The following is a 12,950-nucleotide window of genomic DNA, read 5'->3' on the forward strand; positions in this document are numbered from 1 at the left end:
CTGTGTCTAACTCTCTGTCTATGCCTATTTCCTCAGTATATCTTCATCCATTGGGATGGTAATATCAAATTAACAAATAACAATTCTTAAAAGAGCTCTATTCAAATTGCTAAAAATTAAATATTCAGTTATATATGTGAATGAATACTCCTGGAGCCCAAATTAGGCTAAGTAGAATGGAAAGTTTATATAGAAATCTGAATATGGGAACTATTAGGGAAAAGAAAAAGATTTTTCTAAACTCCTTGACCTAACCAGCCCCCAGGGCCTTCTCTTTGCAAGAGCTCTGAGGGAGGGGCTATGTGTGACAGATTAAAACTCCATTTTCTAGGCTGGGGAATTAAGAATCATAATTTGGTCTGTAATTCCCCAATGTAAACCTTTTAATAGCCTTAAAATAAAGGTGGTTAATAATTCTATTACCAAATTTCAGTAAGTAAAGGAAAAGTCCTTGAAAGCTGTGGAAAGATCTTTTCTAAATTATAATTAAAACAAATTAAACAATTGTAATATATTTCAAAACCTAGCAGTCAGTATCCTTTTATGATTAAAAAAAAATGTCTAAAACAATGAATAAAGGAAAGAGGTTTTAAGCTGCTTGTAAAGGAAGAAAAAAGAGCATTCTTTGCATAAACTAATGATTACAATTTTTTTTTAGCTTGGGTATTACCTCCCTGGTTTATAGAATACTGAGTAAATAAATTAACGTTATATATATTAAATATTTAAAATGATGAAGTTGTAAGTTCATGTTTAATGAAGTTAAGCTAAAGAAGGAAATGTAGATCTTCCCTCTGTTAAATGGATAAAGTAAATTTCATTAGTTACTAACTAATTTAATAAGCTTGTTTAAAAGTAAGGTAACTAGTCTATGTGGTTATGGTTAATTAAATGAAGTTTACAAAAGCATATTCTAGGTTGAAGCATTTAAATGGCTAATTCCAGGAAGCCATTTATTAAAAACCTAATTGATATTAATAACAAAAAGTAACTTCATAGCAGAGAAGCCACCCCAATCTGCATATTCAAGTGATGGTAAAAAAAGGTAACCTTAATTCCATTGGGAATCTTCAGTTTTCATAAAATAATTGAGAAAGTAGTTTTTCCTGTATTGCTAAAGTAAAATACCTGTTAATTAACATCTTCATGGTAAAGGATACATTGCATTAGAAGTGCTGAAGAAGTCTATAAAAGAGATAGACTTCAGTATCATCAAACTCTCTTGTACATTCAGACCGGGCCTTCAATACACTGCATATTGCCTCTCCATTTGAGTTATTGGCTAGATCAGTCACTGACTCCTAAAACAATAGAAGTATCTACTACATCTCTGGTTATGCTCCTGAAGTGGATGGAGAGCACGTTGCAGTTTCAGACTCCTGCAGTAGCCGGTGATGGCCTGATATGGCCAGATGTACAATGGACATTGCCTCCAGACTGGCAGTGTTTCATAGTACTAAAGGGCGCTAGGCACTAGGCCAGTGAAATACTGAAGCCTACTTTCCTAGCTTCTCTCTAGGGTCAATGGTGCCACAGCATGCTGGGTGTGTGAAGGGCATATTAAGTGGATCACTGATTACCAGGGGACGTAAGTAAAACTTAAACACAATTTGCACTTTGGCCTTCTCCCAGGGAGAGATAACAAGTATGGTATTGCAAACTTGGAGCCTAGATCTATTAATTTCAGCTCAAAGAGAAATTTATGCATTGGTTAGGACATTGATTAGTATTAAGTACTATATGCCTGATAATTATGGTATCCTTTCTATTCTAGATCACATGCAGAGGGAAAATGAACATGTTAAAAGTCCTGGTTAACTTCATTTTCTAAGTAGTTAGTGAATGTGCTTAACACAGGTCTCCCTCCAAGCCCTTAATCCAGAACCTGTCCCACTCACACCTTGGGGAGGACTGGCAGACCCACATGCCATCTTGCCAGGGCTAAGCATTTTCCCACCAGAATGGAAACAGCAAACAAGGTGGCTAGGACCCACTTCAGCTTAGCTCTTCAAGGTGGTCTATGGTTAAGCTTTCCTCACCCAGGACCTGGAAACCAGGTTCTGATCAAAACCAGCAGAAGAACAGGCCTTACTTTCAATTAGAGCCAAATGGAAGGGGCTTTACTCTGTGGTTCTGATCACTCTTGCAGCTGTTAAAGTTAAAGGAATTGCCAGCTGGGTGCACTTATCCTGAGTGAAGTCAGCTGCCCAAGGAAGTGCCCGCTCACCAACAGCACCTGACAGGACATACTAGTGCCAATCATTGGATGGCCTGAAATATCTCTTCAAGAGACAAAGCTAAGTACTGTCTGTATCAAAGCCAGCTTTTCCCTCTCACTCTAGTCCAAATGCCTATTGCTAGGGGGAAGGCAGGTCAGATACCCCTTAAGAAATCTTGTCTGTTTTCAACTCCTGTAGTTTCTCCCTATACGATAACTAAAAGGGAAATGCCTCTTCTTGTCCCCCTCTTAGCTGTCTTGAACATCACCACCACCATGGAAAACTGGGATTGGCAATTTATACCAAACCCCATTATCATTACAATCTCTCCCTAGAGCTAACTAACAGCACAGAAGAAACTAGCCATGCCTTAGAAGCTCTTAGACAGCAAATGGATTTTCTTGCAGCTATAGTACTGCAAAATTGCAGAGCCCTAAACATACTAACAGCAGTATGGGGGGTGTGGGGGGAGATGCCTATTTCTCAAGGAAAAATGTTGTTTCTATATAAATCACTCCAGCATAGCCCTAGACAGCTTTTAAAACCTGCAAGATGAAGCTCACCAACTTCAGGGGAATGCAGTCTCTGAAGGCACCTGGCCTTTCTCATTCTCATGGTCCAGCAAGTCATAGCTGGCCCCCTTTTGGGGCCCACTTACCATCATCTTCTTTATCCTTTTAGTGGGGCCATATATCTTCACAATTCTAACTAAGTTTATTTCTTCCAGAATCAACACCTTCCAAAACAAGATATTAGTCACATGGGAATTTCAGCCAGTTCCAACCATAGTGTCAGACCCGTCTTCCCTCAACCTCAATAGAATAGCCAGAGAGGTTTACACTCTGTCAGGCAGGGACGACTGCCCTAACCAACAGGAAGAAACTACAAAAGAATGACCATCGCCCCTCAGCTCCCCCTTAAGACTAAGAGCATTAACACTCTGCAGGGGGAGTTGAGTCAGACCTAGTACAGGGAAACAAAGGAGAGGACGAGCCACAACATGGCTGACAGACAACATGGCTGACAGACAACATGGCTGCAAAACTTGGCTGAGACCTTGAGTTTAACCTGGAGGTCCCAGTTTCTCTTTTTAGCCCCCCCGACCCTGAATATTCCAAACAGGCCTCACCACTGGCCCCCACCATTGGTGGGGTATCCAATAACCACTGGGGCCCATCCCCATAGCATTAGCAAGGGAGAGGAATAATTAACAGTTTAGAAGGCAGAACTCACTCTCTCTGCCTGGAGGAGCCCACACCAAATCTTGGTGTGTATTTCCCTCTTTCTCTCTAGTTTCTCAGTAAGTTCTGTTCTTACCCCATTTCCCAAATAAATTCTTTTTACTTGCTTAACTAAACTGGCATGTTCTAAAATTCATTTATGCAACATAGCCAAGAACCTAGAGGAATCCAATGATTCCCTGTCTTTACTTTGGGCTAAAGGAAGGGGAGGGGGACCCTACCAAAAGATTTTTGTGGTGACCAGCATTTGAGCCAAACTTTGAATTACAGGTATATTTGGACATTTGGGGATGAAGAAAGAATGATTTCCAAGCAAAGAAAATTGTGTGACTGGACTCAAAGTAGTGGGAAAGGGCCTGTATATACTCTGGAATAGAGAATGTTGGGACTGGGGGCATATACTAGAAAGTAAAGTGGGCTTGGCCATCTGGGGGGCCCCAGGGAGGATTCTGAAGGTGAATCAAAGGGGTAGGAGCTTCGTCTGTGACCAGGGAGGCACTATTCAGTAGGTATGTGGTAAGACCAACTTTGTGCTTGGGGAAGATTAATCTGGCAGGAAAGCCATAGGATGAATTCTAGACTGCAGGCAGGAGACTATTTTGAGGGCTAATGCAGGGGGTTAGCAAAAGACAGGATGGACTTGGCCTGACATCAAGGAATTAGGAAGGGGTAGCTGGAGAGAATGTCAGAGCTTCTATGAGGGTGGAAGAAATAGGTTTGGTAATTGGTTGAAAATGAGGGTTGAGAGAAGGTGAGGAATCTGAATCTCAGGTTTGTTTACTTGGGAGCTACTAGCAATTTCCTGGCTTCTTAAGAACTTTTGGAAGGAGTTGTATATGTAAATAGTTTAATTGTTGAGGCAAATGAGCCCAAACCTAGAGCACCTGGAGCAAGGAAACAAGGGAGTAGAGAAAAGGAGATTGAGAGCACAGGCAGAATCCAAAGCAGGACCCTGGCTCCTGAGGAGAGTATGGAAGACCAACTACCCACCGCCCCAAGGTGTGGGGCCCTGGGCACACTAGGACTCCATCTGGGCCACTGTGGAGGTCATTTGGAGAGAGCAAGGCAGATTTGTGCCAGCCTAACCACACACACTGAGGACCCTCTTTTAAGCCCTATCTCAGGTACACAGGCATCCAAACCCAACTGCAGTTATGGCCATGGTTTTAGAACACCTGAGTCAGGAAAAGATGGCTCCTCTAATTCAGCCACAGATATGGGCTTTGGGGCTGAAATACATCTGGGCTCAAATTCCATTTCTGGCACTTACTGAGAGTCATTAGACAGGTGATTTAACTTCACTAAGCCCACCTCAGATTCATCTCCTCTATCCAGTGGGGATGTTATTATCTCACAGCGTTCTTGGGGGGGAGGGGGTTCACAAGGTAATAATAGTGAAGCTGATGGCAAAAAACCTGCGATGAATAAGCACTCAGCAAATGGGGTCTCTGTTCCCCACTTCCCCCAGCCCCACAAGGTACCTGCTACACAGGCTGCTGGTTTCTGCAGACACCTCCAATCCCCCAAGCTACATCTTCTCTATGCTCCTGGAGTTCCTTTTTCTTCATGCTGTTTTGGCCTCTTTTCCTCCTAAATATTGCTCTCTGTTCTTCACTGGTGTCTCTTCTAAGCTTTTTGCTCTTCTGATCCTTCCTCCTAAGAAGCTTTGACTAAAAAGACTTAGGAGGAGTAAAAGGACCCTGAGGATAAAACAGGCATTTCCTCTTCGGTTCTCAGAGCAGTTTGGAATATTCCACTCTAGTATTATGAAAAACTGGTGCCTTCATGGGACCCAGAGTGACTGTTTTTCTAAAGCCCACCCAAAGAGAGAAAACCACAGTAATTCCCATGGGAGCCCCTATTGCAGATGAATACAGGCCAATCCTCACAAATTATAAATGCCCAGGCATTGGAAAGATACTAGACCACTAGGCTCTGGGTAGGATTCAACAACTTGCTAGTGAAATTCACATGAGGCCATTGGCCCAACAGAGAGGTCATTCCAAGCACAGCGCCTCTTTGAGGGGTGAAGGTGGCAGCCACGCTCAGCCCACATGCAGCCCCCCACTTGCTCCTAGAGCTATCAGGTGGCTGGGCTGTGACCACACTGTGTCAGGACCGCTGAAATGACATTTCGCCCAACACCACGACCTTACATCCCAGTCCTTATTAAGCAACGTAAACCAGAAAAAGCAGTGTCTTTTAAAATTCTTAATGCCACGTGTTGTCAGAACAAGGTTGGAAAATTGCAAACTGTCACTATCAATGAACAAAGCATGCCTGCCTCTTCCACATGCTTATGCCATATGTTTCTGGAAGCATTTTAAGTTTCTTGGAGGCAGGGGCCTTTCCTGCTGATTCTGGGAGGCTAGCCGGCCATCACTAGGAGCTCAGGCAGTTTTCTCTGTCCTGGCGGCAGTGGGTGGTTTGGAAGAGAGCATTTTGTTCACTGGTCCTTAGGCCCCTGCTGGGGAGTAAGGGACCTCAGCTCTTCTACGTGCTTGGAACCCAGTTCAGTCGTACGTTTGCTGATGAAAGTTTGCCACTTTCTAAAATCCCCAGTTCAGAGTAAGGAAGGGTTACTTGTTTAAAGTGTTTGATGGGGGCATCTGGCACAGGGTGCACCTGGGGAGCCTTCTAGGGAGTGTGTGAGTGTTCATCTTGTCATAGTGAAGCAGGCTAGTAAGATACAGAATCAATAGATGGATCTGGAACCTGGCAAGAAGCCCACGTGGACATCAGTAACCCCCAAGATGGCTGCTGGAAGACCCCCACCCCCAAGATTCTGCTATTCAGAACGAAGACTTCTTCTAGAAGCCAGGAGAAGCTCCGGATATTCTGCCTGGACTTTATCATTGGGTCCACACGGGTAATTGATGGGTGGGGTAATCAATCAAAACAGTAAACAGCTGGAACCCCATCCTGCCATTAGCAAAGGGGTGGAATAATTAACAGTTAAAAGGCAGGCACAGAGCCTAAACACTCTGGCTCTCGCTCTCTGCTCTCTTTCCTCCGGACCCGTTCCTGCCTTCTGTGCACTGCTCTTACCATTTTTCCTCTGCCACATGGCCACACAAGTAAACCTGGGCATTTATAACCTATAATGGAAAATTGTAGTCTGTAAATCAACCCGCTTTATCACTTTTCAACCCCTTCCTCTCTACCTGGGACCCCTGATCTGTTATTTTCTCTCATTTCTCGTCCCTCCCTGCCTGAATAAATTACTAGCCTAACTCACCCAGCATGCTCTTGAAATTCATTTCTGCAGCAAAGCCAAGAACCTGAATAAAATCTGCTAATAATAGTGTGTTATATCATTGGGTGGAGACCCATGCAATGAGCAGGAACATGTTACACCCCCATCCTGGGGAGGGCTGATGTTCTCAAACAGAGGGAAGGGTGTCTCTCAAGAGCATGGTGGCTCCCAATTGGGGAGGACAGTCTAGTGTGTCAAGCCCTCAGCATTGTTGCAAGTATCTACGAATCTGGTCCTTCAAGCACTGAAGCTTGGTTGTCACTGTGGGCCCCGAGGGGAGAGGAAGAGAGGAATAGAATAGAGGGAAGAGGGGGAAACTGGGGGGCAATGGAAGTATCCCAAAGGTTCGTGCAACAATGGATATAGGCCATGCTACATTCCACCAAAATTTTATAAAATTGTATAGTCTACAATGTAAACCATAATGTAACCATAATGTAACTAAAAATTTAGAAAAGTGTACAGTCTAAACTATAAACCAAAAGGCGGACAAGACAAGCAATGCCCAGATTTTGAAACGTTCTCCCTTCCTTCCTTCATAGGTCATAGATCTCTCCTCTTGAATTGGTCTGGACTGTGGTAGGAGGTGGGTGCTGGGGTTCTCCTGGGGACCCACACTTTCTGTCCATAGGCTCCTGTCTCCCAAGGCTTAACATTGGACTATTATCAGGAACTGCTTCCCACTCCTTCCCTCCACACTCGTCTCTGTCCCCATCCCCAGCATCCATCTACCTAACTAGTCATTTACATGGAAACATTTATTGAGTACCTGCTGCATGCCAGGCCCTGTGCTGATGAGAGGAGGTGATATTCCAGCAGAAACTCCAAGGATAAGTATTTCAACACGGAGAGAGAGTCAAAGATAGAAACAGTACGAGCAGAGGTGACTCGGGAGAAAGTACAGGGCATGTTGAAAATGCTGCAAGCAGAATGCTTTTTATACACACGAGTGAGAGGGCAGAGACGTCAGATTGGAAATAGGCTGGCCCCGTTTATGAAGGAGTTAGAAAATTATTTTCAGGCCAGTGGTTCTCTGGACCACCAACAGCAAATGAGAATTGCTTAGAAATGCAAATTCTTGAACCCGGCCCTCCTACGGAATCCGAAACTGCTAGTCCTCCGTGGACGAGGGGAACAGCAGTCTTTTTAATAAGTCCTCCAGGGGATTCTGATACATTTAACTTTGAGAGCCCTTGCTGTGGGCAAAGTGGTCCTCAGAGAGTTTAGGCAGAGCAATGCTAAGCACCTGTGTCTTATAGAGACCGTGCCGGTGTCAACGCAGATTGCAGCGAGGTGGGACCTGGAGTGAGGTGAGGGGACCTGGAGTGAGGCCTTAGCAGGCCTGTGAAGTGATCTGAACAAGAGATAAGGAGGAAAGGAAGAAAGCTACCGCCTGCCTTCCCCATGCCTCGTCCAAGCAGGCAACAGCTACAGGGGGAAAAAGGAAACGACACAACTGGGATCTCCAGTTTCACAATGAAGTCATGAGCACCCACATCACAGAAGCTTTCAAAACCATCAGGCCACCCCACTCTGACCCCGCCCCCCTCCACCATCACCACCGAGGGTTTGCTTTCCCCGCTCCCACTCGATTCCCTCCACAGCACTTAGCAGACTAGGTGATTAGCTTCGTTCCAGGCCCTCTTCTCCCTATAACATAAACTCAAGGACAGGGTCCTTGTCTGTTTCATTCCTCCCCCAACCCTTAATGTTGAAAAGATGCACTGAGTAAAGGACTTCAGGACACAACAATGGAAAATGAGAAAAGGAGATGGAGTCAAGAGATTAAATTTTAGGAGAGCATAGGAGAAATTCTTGAGCTATCCCTAGATTTTTTTTTTTAAGGAGGTACAGGGATTGAACCCAGGACCCCATACATGTGAGGCAGGCACTCAGCCACTGAGCTATACCTGTTCCCAAATTCCTGGATTTCTATCTGGGAGACTCTTCCTAATTAAATACGGAATACAGCAGAAGAGCTAGCTGAGGCCAGGCAAGGGTCGGTAGGGCAGTTAGTCTGGCTGGTGGGAATTCCTGGGGTACCCAGGGAAGGGCCCAACTGAGCAAAACCAAGTCCAAACCAAGGCATGTTGGGGTTAGGCCACATTTAAACCTAAGCCCAGCTTCAGAGGTGCAGGCAGCGTTGACCTGGCTCTTGTGGGTCAGGAGCAGCCCAGGCTTCAAGTTTTAATCTTTCTTTAGTCCATCCATTCATTGATCAACTATTGAAAATATATAAAAGAGGCAACAGATCATAGCGGTTAATAGCTCACACTGTACAGCCAGGTGGGCGAGGTATGAATCCAAGCTCAGCCACTTACTAGCAGTGAACTCTGGACAAGTTACTTAAACTTTAGGCACCTCAGCTCACACACATGTAAAATCACTTCTAAAGTTTTGTGTGTTTTTCCCCTTGGGATAGGAAGTTTAGATTTTCACCTAAAAGGGCCGTTCAGAAGGATTTGGGGGATTGAAGAGGATGGCCAAGGTTTGGAACAGCCACTGGGTGAGCAAAATGGCTAAACAGTAGAAGAACTAAAGAGAGGCTGGAAATGATCGATTTGCAGCAATATGGCCAATTAGCAGGATGAGGCATTTCCCCCCCTGTATTTTAGGCAACAAAGGAGCAGGAATAGAGAAAGTAACTGTGGGGTCGATCTGGGTTGGGCAATCAGCAGGGCAGGTACAGAGGGCCTGAGGTTCCACGGATCATGGAACTAGAAAGTGCCAGGGACAGGGGCTCAAGAATCAGGTAAGGATGTATGTCCTGGTGCAGAACTTCCCAAGTTCAGTTACTTACACACCTGCTCAGGGTTTTCCCAGGTCCATGCTACTGCTACATAATTACCTTTCAATGGACTATCTTTTTTACATAGTCTCATTCTAAGAATAACAACTTTGAAATCATGGGCTAGATTCCTTGGTAATCCTTATTCAATAAATCCATAAATTTCAAAAATGCTCATCCAGGACAACCTCATGTCCTCTTGCTCATCACATGTTGGGAAAACACCATCATCATTATTAAGAACTGGGGCTTTGACCTGGGATTAATTCTAACAGGGGGGAGTAAGATTTGCCACTATTTGGTGACTTTTGGCAAGGTACTTCATCTCTCAAATCCTCTATTTCCCAGTGAAAACTGGCGATGATAATATCTACTTCATGTAGATATTATCTACATGAAGATAATTATTATCTCATGGGTGGCCATGAGAATTAAATAAGAGAATTCAAGCAAAGTGCTTAGCCCAGTGACTGGAACATAATAGATGCTCAATAAGGCATAAGTTATTTATTTTTTCTCTATCAATCCCCATAGTACCAAAGAATTTATGAAACTGATGATTAAATAACAGGCAAGCCAGCCAATACTTTCACAGTCTGGAGTCCTCCCATCAGTTCTCTTAGAAGACCCAGCTCACCCCACAGCATCTAACAGCATGCCATGTCCTTCTTGGTTGGCAATTACTGCTTTTTTTCCATTCAAGAAATTCTTATTGAATGAACAGGATGCTGCTACACAAGGATAAGTCACACAAGGGTGTCATATTTTCTTCCAGATAGAAGCATCTGTATCTAGAGTGTTTTCTCACGGGACTCCTGCCAGGTGCCATCACTGTGATGCTTCTAACAGAGAGTGTTACCTACAGACAGACTCGGTGACCCACCCCATGGCGTGCAACACTCCACCTCCTTCTCAGGTTTGCCTTGTGTCTTGCCTTTGCCGTTTGTTTTATCTGTCATCTTACTAATGTGTTGTTCTTCTTCCCATTTGCCTAGACGGAGTATGTACACATCAAATCACAGGAGTTTAATCAGTCTGATTACACATTCCACCAGTGCACTACCCAACTTCTGCTGTTGCTCCCCCGCTGCTTACCCCAGCACCCCCACTGTGTCCAAGGGCTACAATAAACTTGTTGGCTTCCTCTCGGTTATGTGAGGTTATCACGTGCCGTTAAACAGTTGCCGTATTTTGCCCTCCAGAAGGGACTATTCATCCTTCCATAACAGATGAAATGACGGGAGGGTGTTTAATGGGGGAAAGTACCTGGCAAGAGAGGCTGTCCTGTAAATACCTAAGGGACACTCTCCTGCTTTTAGCCACTTGCCAGTACATGTAAAATATAAAGATCTCTTTGCACGCTGACTTCCACTCTAACAGTTTCATAGCAGACTGCTGTTTTCTTCTTGCTGGCTTTTCAAATCTCTTACGAGTGGTACCAACCACAGAGGCCAGCGGGACACAGCAGAATTCAACAAACGCTTGCTGAGTCAAGGGAACTTGAACTGAGCTTCGGTCCATTTGGGGGATCTGTTTGCTCTACTTATTAGCCTTATTTTTCATGTCTCCAGGAAGAGTCAAATCGGTTCATCAAATGTACGTTTTATGGGGCTGTTCACAGCCTCAGCACTTGAGGTTGCACAGGAGGGGCCTGCAGAGGGGTGGGGTGACGGGAGGCAGTGATGCTTCCAGCTCCTTTTGTCCTCAGGCTACTAGTCTCCTAGGGCTACTAGGGTACCACAAAGTAGGTGACTTACAACTTACTGTCTCATGGGTCTGGGGGCGACAAGTCTGAGACCAAGGTGTGGGCCGTGCCCCCGTGGACCCATGGTAGCACCCCTCTCCTGGCCTCTGCCCAGCTCCCATGGTATGCCTGGGCCTCGGTGCTCCTTGACTTGCAGCTGCAGCACCGCGCCATCTCATCATCATGGGGCCTCCTCCTCTCTAAATTGGTGTCTCCTCCCCCTTCTTTTTTTTTTATATAGATTTCTCTCTCCCCCTCCCCCCCCCCCCCATTGTCTGCTCTCTGTGCCCATTTGCTGTGTGTTCTTCTGTGTCTGCCTGTATTCTCATTAGGCAGCTCTGGGAACTGATCCTGGGACCTTCCGGAGTGGGAGAGAGACGATCATTCTCTTGTGCCACCTCAGCTCCCTGGTCTGCTGTGTCTCTTATTGTCTCTCCTTTGTGTCTTTTTGTTGCATCATCTTGCTACATCAGTTCTCTGTGTGGGCCAGCACTCCTGCACAGGGCAGCACTCCTGCAGGGGCTGCACGGGGCTGCACTCTGCGTGGGCCAGCACTCTGTATGGACTAGTACTCTGCGTGGCCCAGCTCACCACACGGGCCAGCTCACCTTCCTCAGGAGGCCCTGGGCATCAAACCCTGGACCTTCTATATGGTAGAAGGAGCCCAATTGCTTGGGCCACATATACTTCCCTCCTCTCCCTTCTTAAAAGGACCCCAGGGCTAGCAGAATTGGGGCCCACCCTGTTTCAGAATTTAACTAATTCCATCTGTGATGACCCTATTTCCACACAGAAACCCACAACAGAATTCAACCCATAACACAATCCCCCCATTTGAGGAGGCTGCAGGGATTGGCAAGCTTTGCCTGGTTAACTCTATTCCCCAGTGGCGAACGCGTGGTTCAGGGAGCAGGCGGGGCCCGGTGCGGGGGAGCCCTCTTAGCCAATCGGATCCCAGGCCCCTCCGCCCCTGGCTCCGGCCCAGCCCCACCGGCATCTTTTGCTCTTTGCTCCAAAGTGGCTGTTCTATCGGCCAGTCACAACTCTGCCTACCTTTGGTTTCACATTTTCATGCCTGCAGAAGTTAACAGAAGGCTGGCATTTCCCCAACGAGCTAGATCCACAGCCTCTTCGCTCTCTTTCCAGCCACCCCCTGCATCTCATTGGACCACCTCCTCACCAGACTTCCAACCCCACCAGGGAAAGGCGCCCAGCTTCACGGAGCACTCATCAGCACCAGGCTCCCTGCTGGGCCGGCGACGTCTGTTAGCTCCCTCCATCCTCAAGGGGCCTATTTTGAGAAGGAATTGTCACCCTCATGTGACAGGACAGCGAAGGCCCAGAGAGAAGAAGAGCTCACCCTGGATGGCAAAGCTAGGAAGAGCCGAGCTGGGAGCTGAGTCCAGGCCTCTCTTCCTTTGTTTCTATTTCAAAGTTCCTGGGTTTTCCCAGGCTGGATCTGCAGCTGGCGTTGGGAGGCCTGGAGCTCACTCTTTCTATGAACTGTAACCCCTTCTGTGTGCTATTCTGTTGCCTCCTTTTTCCATGGCAGGAGGGGAGCATTCTGCTTTAGAATGCATGATAACTATTTATTTGATGTTTTCTAAGTATCATTATTTTCCTGTTTCCTCCTAAAGGTGAAGAAATAGTGATTATTTTACAACAAATAGCTGGAAAAACTGACCAATCGCCGAATCAATTG

General features: G+C 45.8%; 1 protein-coding gene across 2 annotated transcripts in view; it reads right to left on the reverse strand.

The window, feature by feature from the left end:
- The window catches only part of PLPPR1 (phospholipid phosphatase related 1), a 316,568-nt gene that overhangs the window by 177,362 nt on the left and 126,256 nt on the right, over positions 1-12,950 (reverse strand). The gene's annotated exons all lie outside the window — the stretch shown is intronic.

Source organism: Dasypus novemcinctus, chromosome 8, assembly GCF_030445035.2.
Source record: "Dasypus novemcinctus isolate mDasNov1 chromosome 8, mDasNov1.1.hap2, whole genome shotgun sequence".
NCBI classification, from domain to species: domain Eukaryota; kingdom Metazoa; phylum Chordata; class Mammalia; order Cingulata; family Dasypodidae; genus Dasypus; species Dasypus novemcinctus.